We start from the raw sequence: 8,590 nt of genomic DNA on the forward strand, positions 1-8,590 counted from the left end.
CGTTTTATTTCAAACAGTATTTCCTCTTTTTTCATGGCCATTACGATACATTTTTCCAAATTAGTTAATTCTTCATTATTTCTTGTTTCTATAAAGTGAATAAAATTGGCCATGCTAGGTTTATTATGATAACAATTTTTGATAAAACTGCTTCAATATCATCATTACCACAACATATACATTTTCGATTATGTTAGATCGTTCAGACGATAAACCGACACAAAGCGTATCTGGATGGATAACGGTAAACGCACCATAAGTGTTCAAGAGAAAATGGTTAAAACAACTGTGCGGAAACACAAATTGCTGTGTTAAAAATTTAATAAAAAAAACAAAACAAAATAAACAACGAACAATTTCCAAGCATAGTCGAATGCAGGATACATGTTATGTTACATTGTTAAAAACAATAAATGGGATTACGCGTTAAAAATGGAACCGAACATATCGCCAGCTGCACGAATCCATCTTACAGGTGAAGATCATTGGGTATGTTCAGTAAAAGAGAACGACGACGGGGATATGTATTTATTTGATTGTTTAGTGGGAAATGTTAAACAAAGGTTATCTGCCAGGATCACTAGAAATGCAGATTTCACTAGCGTATGTGGAAAATACAAATCCAAATATAACCGTGCCAAAATTGTTATCATAGCTTGTTACATTGTCATGTACATTGGAGATGGAGATAATTTTATATTGTACTCGATCTACGTAATCCTATCTTCAAACATACAAATTATTTCGAGATGATAACTGTGATTCCATGTCTGTTTTGTTTTGCTTCTATTCAAACTGCAGGTTAAAATTTGATTCTGCTATGATTTCTCCATATTTCAACATTTATACCACTAGGCATAATACTAAATTTATATACAAATATTGTTGAAATTCCGAGACGTTAACCACTAACAGGTAGCCTAAATATATACATAACAACTGTACGTTCATGTAAAAGGTATTGTCCTCTGATCCGATTACATTTTTTCACAAGCCTCTCACTTACAAGATAACATGACGACGTGTTCGGTTTCCGATCTATACTAACGTCGTCTGAGTACGTCAACGGAGATGACGTGATCGGAAACTAGCTCCGTCCACTTGTTACGTCACCTAGCAACTGATGGCGTGATCGGAAACAAGTCCCGTCCACCTCAAATCTGATTGGTTAAACGGAAATATCCGACTGCAAGGGTGTGCAAGCTTCCAGGGGTGTGCTAGTTCGATGACTAACACACAGCTGAGAGAGGTTTTTGGAAAAAGCAGGGAGCTAGTAAAATTTAACACAGTATCTTTTATATAGTGTAAATAAAGTAGAGGTATATTAAAAAGCGTCTATGCATCCGACTTAACGTAGATTGCTACGTTGTTTGCAAATTTTGGCAAAATATGCAATAACATGTACATTTTTTATGCAAGTCCATATGGTTCAATAAATAATTTTGTCACAAACTAACCATGCCATTATGCTTACTTGTGTTCATAACATGTAGTAGCCTAGTAGGAGCACTGGTTTGACCTAATTCGACCTTACATAGACATACATATCGGGTCCTTTTTGACATTGTCAGGAAAATGGCGGCTTAAATTTTAGAATAAAAGACATTGTTAATTGGGTTATTTTCCTACTGTGGTTCTTGTTTTTTTTTTTTGTTTTTTTTTTTTTTTTTTTTTTATTCTAAAATTGAATTTGCCCTTTTGCCAGCCTTTTCAAAGCTTGAAGCCTAGGTCCCAAAATAGACTAGTGTATAATAACTTGTATGTATGTTATACCTTATGAATAATTATAGTTACAATCATATACATTAGAAAACTGATATTAATGCATTCCATTGCATTTTCTTTTCAGATCAGTTTTATTATGCATGAGAATTATACATTGATATTAAGGGAGAAAAGTTGATAGGAAAGAAGGAGACAATTTAAGACAGAGATACGTTAAATAATTCTTAAATGAAAATGGATGTTCATGATAAAGGAAAGCTAACTTCACACAGAAGTTTTCTGGTGAAAAATATATCGAAGACAATGGATGTTGTCGACAAACTGATGGAAGAAAATTTATAACCGATGGAATGAAACAGGATATCGAGGTTTGTACATTCCAAGACCGGCAGCCCTAAGAATGGACTTTTTCCCAGTAAAACCCTCTCTACTTCTAGTTAAAATATAATTAAAACATAGATGTGTCTATATACACAAAAACTGAAGCGTTTTTTACAATCAAACATAAAACGTGATTATATTTTTATTCTTCAAAATGAAAACCGTACTTACATCGAAATCTTATTCGTACATGTTGTTTTTATACAAATTCGAATTGAAATATCACGATGCAACATACAAAAAACTGTTCCAAACCATATCATAACGTAATGGGCATTAAAGAAGTAAATATATTTATATAAACTTTACCATTAGTTAGGGATCACCCCTATTTTTGAAGGACCTGCTTTTGTTAGCATTGTAAAAGCACTAAAAAGGACGGGAAGTTAAATGGATCTACAAAAGTAATGTTTTTAATATATATGAAGATATATCTTGCTTTACCAAACGGCATTCTATATTCACAACCCGGATGTGTTGCATGGATTTGAAAACAAGCTCTGAAAATGCATTTTCAAAACAGTGAAAAAAGTTTCAATTCATTGGTGTTTTTTTCACAAGAGCACTCCATGTAATGGCATATTCATTTATCTGGTCCAAGGCAAAACCTCATCAACAGTTTTCAATGACCATACAATTGTCAATATGTGGTGTAGCCTATGAACTTCCGGTACAATTGCTGGACATTTCGTCAATGCCATGGACCAGAAGTCGAAGTTGATTTTGAGGGAATTGCTGCCATTCCTGAATCAACACAGCTCGTAAATCTGCAATATTTCGGCATCTTAGAACCAGTGAATTGAGCTTTTGTCCGAGAAAGTCCCACACATGCTCAATGGTGTTCATGTCTGGTGACATTGCAGGCCATGGGGTAATGTCTATGAGCTCTGTCTGCAGATACTCCTGTACTAGGCGGGCCCTGTACGGTCTGACATTATCGTCATCAGGATAGGATGATCTGCTAACGCATGGAATCGAAATGAAGAACAATTAAGGGCTGCAGGATATTATCACTATACCTTTTTAAATTCAAAGTGTCATTTAGGACAGGTAAGTGTAGTTTACAGTTCAGAATAAAGCATCTCCAAACCGTTACACCGCCACCACCGCATGATGTCGTCCCCAGAACGTGATTCTGGTTGTAAGCCGTATTTCTCTGTCTCCATACACGAACCCTTCCGTAGATGAGACCCAGTATAAACATCTTAGCGTGAAATCGTAGAGTACGTGTGTCAGTGGATAGTCAGTGATCCATAAAAATTTAAGGATACATATCGCATTTTACATGTCCTTCGAAATAAAGATTTTTTTAAAGAAAAACTGTGCTCCCTAACTTATGGCCAGGTGTATATTTATATTTAATCTATTATATAAATATGAGTGGAATATTATACAGTTCTATCCATTGACAGCATGATAAACACATATTTCTAGCTGTAATTCAATGTTAACTTCACTGTCTTTAAATGGGTGCATATCTGTCACCCAATTCCGTCTTTGCAAATTACAGAGTTAGCTCCCTTGCGGGCAGGTATCGATTGTTACGTCATTATTTTGTGAGCGCAAATCACGTCGTTTTCTCCGAAAAGTATGACGTTACGCTCGCAAACACGTGACGTCACAATCAATACCCACCCACAAGGGAAAATAACTCTGTAATATACAAATACAGAATAGCGGGACATTGAAGTCAACGTATTTACGTAATGGGAAAAGTCACTTGATTTGTCATCAGTTTTTCATCGCGTGTGAAATATGGCAGTTCTTAACAAAGACAGGTAATGTCTAGATAATTTAATGAAAACGAAACAGATATTAATTATTTCGCCAAGTCGACTTACTATCTAGCTAGGTCGTACCAACTATCTCGTTATGTGATGACAGATACATGCCACCGTATCTTAATATGTATGACATATCACTTTTAACTGGAACATTTTCTGAGAAAATATATACGTTATTGCGTGAATCAAGAGCAAAATCACAAACTTGTGGTAGATTTTCTTACGGTAACTTTTACGCGATAACTCAAATATTTCCAAGATTGTTTGTGGACACAACAATCTTACCGGCATTGCATCGTGAATTTTCAAACATGTAATATGCTCAAATTTCCACTATTATTATAGTCTAATATATTGTCACGAGAAGGTCTGTATAAAGCATATCAACTCTATGTCCCTCCATAGAGATTTAAAGATTTAAAATTGTAACGCCGCGACCAAGTTGATACTTCACTGCCCATTCATTAGGGAGATGTCTGATGACCATCGTTTTCCATTTAACAAGCACATCAAGGATTTCTTTTCGAATTAAAAAAGGCAAACGTACTTTAAATATTATATAAAGATAAGGACCTTTGATTCGCTCTATATGGTGTAAACCGCCTGGTAGAATCTTAAATAAGAGCATGAGGCTACGCCCTCGGTCTTTAGGGTGATTTCATAGCATAACCTCAACAAAGGTTATGTTCAAGCTAAGGTTGAAAATTTCGTAGAAACTGCCCATAGCCCAATTTTCTTTAAACTTTGCATATCGATAGTACTCCTCTTTAAAAGACTACTTTTTCTTTTTGTGATTTTATAAAGGCCCAAAGGCCTGAAATCTTCGTGTTCATTTTCGATAAAACTACCTTGAAATTCACAAATATGTCAAAATATGTCGTCCTTTGTAAAATATGTTCTATTCATAAATCATTTGAGGAGATAGTATACTTTATATCTGAGTCATTTTTTCAGATTTTGAACGAACAATTTTGTTATAAATAATTTCTTTAACCAAAAAAAAACACGTTTGGAAAAAATTGAAAACGAAATATTGCTCTTTGTCATCTCATTTCACAACTGAGGTGTCCACAATTTTGCCATTCATTACAAATACTCTCTGGACATTTTCTGTCTATGTGTACATTAGTTTCAAAATAAAAATCCGGGAAAACAGTTTTTTGGTGATTTAAATCTACATTGTAGCGAGTGTAGGTAACAACAGAACTCTGTTTTGTTAATATACCTAGCTAAACATTTTAAGTTTGAGATTTCAGGGTTTTGAGGTATAACGAAAATAAATTTTTCCAATTATTATTTGATTTCTGATATTAAAAAAGAAAACATTCGTTTCATCTAAGAGCATATCTAGCTGTTAGGCTTTTTGTACTGTTAGGACAAATGCAAGAATAGAAATGCAATTATTTTATGGAATATATATAAGTTTACATAATTCTATCACTAATTATTGCTTTATTACGGTAGCTATTGTCATTTTTTTTTATTTTACAGTCACCTGAGACAAATTTGATGGTTTTATGTAGAAATTCCTTTCTGGCTTCATTTCTGCCTATTTTTTTTTTTTTTTTTTTTTTTTTTTTTTTTTTTGAAAAATTATCTGATATAAGATTATGCATATGGATTGATTTTGAAATGATTTAAAAGTGTGGACAAAATCGATGACATGCCAAATATTTGGTGCAAACCCCGTAGCCTAGTTTTAATCTGTCATTTTTTTATTTATTTTTTTTTTTTGCTTGAAAAATCCATTTGTAGTCAAAATAATTAGTAAATTTCAATATAAATAGGTATACAATAAAGAATGAAGTAACTTTCTTTAACAAAAATATTAATAAAAAAAAATATGTTCTAAAGGCGGCCACTAGAGGTCCCCTTAAAACATATCCATAGTATTGTAGACAACATCATTTTAGGCCCTTCATGCCTTTTTGAAAAAGGCAAATAGATAAAAAGCACATACAAAGTAGAAATGTACCTAGACCTATAAAACTGCAAAATTTGAAAAATAGGAGCATACTTTGCAACTCCGCTAACTTCCATGTTGTAAAAGCAAATCAAGACAATTCCTTAAAAAATCATACAAAAAATAATTATCCTTTACAGGTTAATAAACTGGTATCAGAAGGTCGTGCCCTAGACCCCGATAGGAACATTTTTGTGACTGTTTCTGAGTCTACACATACACTCCGACAGATTAAAGTGGTGAGTCATTTTCCTCAGAACAAACTAGAAATGACTGGTGTTTTTTTGCTGTGTTTTCATTTCCCACTACGTTTCTCAGAAGTATTCATCAAATACAATGAATTCCGCGAGGTATTTTTGACTGAGTCCAGATACCTCAAGCAAGCCAGTAACCTGTGTCAAAAATAAATCTAGGGAATATCCCCTTACATGTGACGTCATACATATTTTTGATGTTGAATCGTACCCAAATATAGCTTAAAGGGACTTTCCTAATTCAATGACGTCAGTATAACCTATTGTGACGTCAATATAGTCGGCAACATCTGGCGGAGGGCAACAGGTTTACTGTGATCAACGGTGATCAATTGCAAACTTCATATAGCGGAAAAGTACATAAATACCAGACGGGAAGTAATGTACATTATGATTCTACAAGCCGAAGACAAAAACAAGACGACTTTGGATATTAATCATATGGACATGCGGATACACTACTCATTGAAAAAGAACATTGCAAATATTTTGTTAAATATTTTATGTCATTTTGTAAATTAGATATAATAAAACAGTTATCGACCTGTTCGCTGGGGAATACAATTAACTTAAAACTTGATAAAAGGATCAAGAGGAATCCCTCCCAGTCTGAACTGGTTTATACTACAATGATCACGGGGAGTCCTTGCTAGTCTGAACTAGTTTATCTTAAATGGATCAAGGGGAATCCCTCTTAGTTTGAACTGGTTTATACTACATGTATAGTGTATTCCTCACTCAAGTCTATTATACTGGGTTGTGATCACAGATCATCTGATTAGCCAATTATTTGAAAGAATAACTCAACGCCTCAATGCAAGTTCATACATGTAATTCTGGTTCTCCGGATACAGAGTCACAATGTGTAATCACACTCTCTATCACTCTAATTACTGTACAATTAGAGACTGTATCATACAATGTAATAGAAGTGGTAGCGAGTACGAAAGTACAATTATTTAAGCTGATAAGTTAACTCCCTATTATTAGATATGACTTGTGATTTTATAAAGAGACAATAAAATGATAACTAAAATGCAATAGCAACAATCGCGACAACAGAATACAGATAATAGTAACTCAGTAGATTTAGTTAAGATTTTATAGAAGTTAATCAACATGCATCAATTTCATTATTACAAGATTTAAAACCAAATATCTTGTAATAGAAATACAATAGGATTCTAGACTCTTTTGTTATCCTATATGAATGTATGTATTATGTAATATAGATTATATTACAGTTTAACAGTTATATATAAAAATTGATCAAGTAATCAATTTTACTATTATAATATTGCATATGTAACTCTTGTATCTTGCAATAGAAAAACAAGAGTACACTAGACTCATGTATTATCCTATAAAATACAAAATAAGATTTACTCTAAATATCATGTAATAGAAATACAAGGGGATACTAGACTCTTTTGTTATCCTATATGAATGCAATAACAATTTAAGTTATTTATAGGAATTGTGATCAATTTCACTATTATAAAATTAACTCTAATTATATTGTAATAATTCCTATTGAACAATAGACGATTTATATTGTATGTTATGGCCAACTTTCATATAATCGTTATAAGAGAGAAAACTCCTATACTAATATCTCATAATGACAACCAAACTGGCGCAAGAATACATATCCGATGCCGGGAGGAAACGTTAAAATTCACTGTGATCGCTCCGTCTTATATACCCCTCGGGCATACACATTTCATATATGAAAAAGTGGAGGCAAAGCGGAGGAATGTAGAGGCAAACTGGAGGCCCTCCAGACTGTTAACTCACATAACAGACGTGATTTGTCGACGTCACAATATAGTGCCAAAAATGAAGGCGCAGAGAAAAGGTTATACATAGCGTAAACCAACTGCTTATCGACTACACATGTTTTGTATATACACAAAATATAGTTACAAGTGTCTGATTTCGTTTCGAACCGTATTTAAAAATATACACAAAAACCGGCCGGGATGTCAGCGTTAACAGTTTCACAGTGAAAGCGGCCCGAATATGTCTTAAGATTGATCGTTGCACGCCACAAGTATGTAATAAACACATTTCTCTTGGTGAACTGCATTGTTATTGTCTTCACTATTTTACTTTTTACTAACTACAAGGACGATATAACACCATATGAACCGAAACGAATGACCTTAATTTATATGGTAAATAGTAGTTTCCATATGTATATTGATTATTAGAAAAGCATTGGACAGAGAACGGCACCCTGAAGAACGCAGCGTTTGTGCAATGAAGTTCACAAATAGATATTGACTCGGTGTTTCTAAAACAATATTAGCCAGTGAAAATAGTGGAAAATCAGAGCATATCTTATATAAGGTTTTAAGGTAAAAATATACGTGACCAATCGGAATGCAGCATTGACAGTGAAAATATCATTTTGATTGTTTCGTCATTAGTATGTGCAGTTACATTTTTGTGTAGAAAATGACGTTATGCCAACATAAATA

This window comes from Argopecten irradians, chromosome 16 (assembly GCF_041381155.1).
Source record: "Argopecten irradians isolate NY chromosome 16, Ai_NY, whole genome shotgun sequence".
NCBI lineage: Eukaryota > Metazoa > Mollusca > Bivalvia > Pectinida > Pectinidae > Argopecten > Argopecten irradians.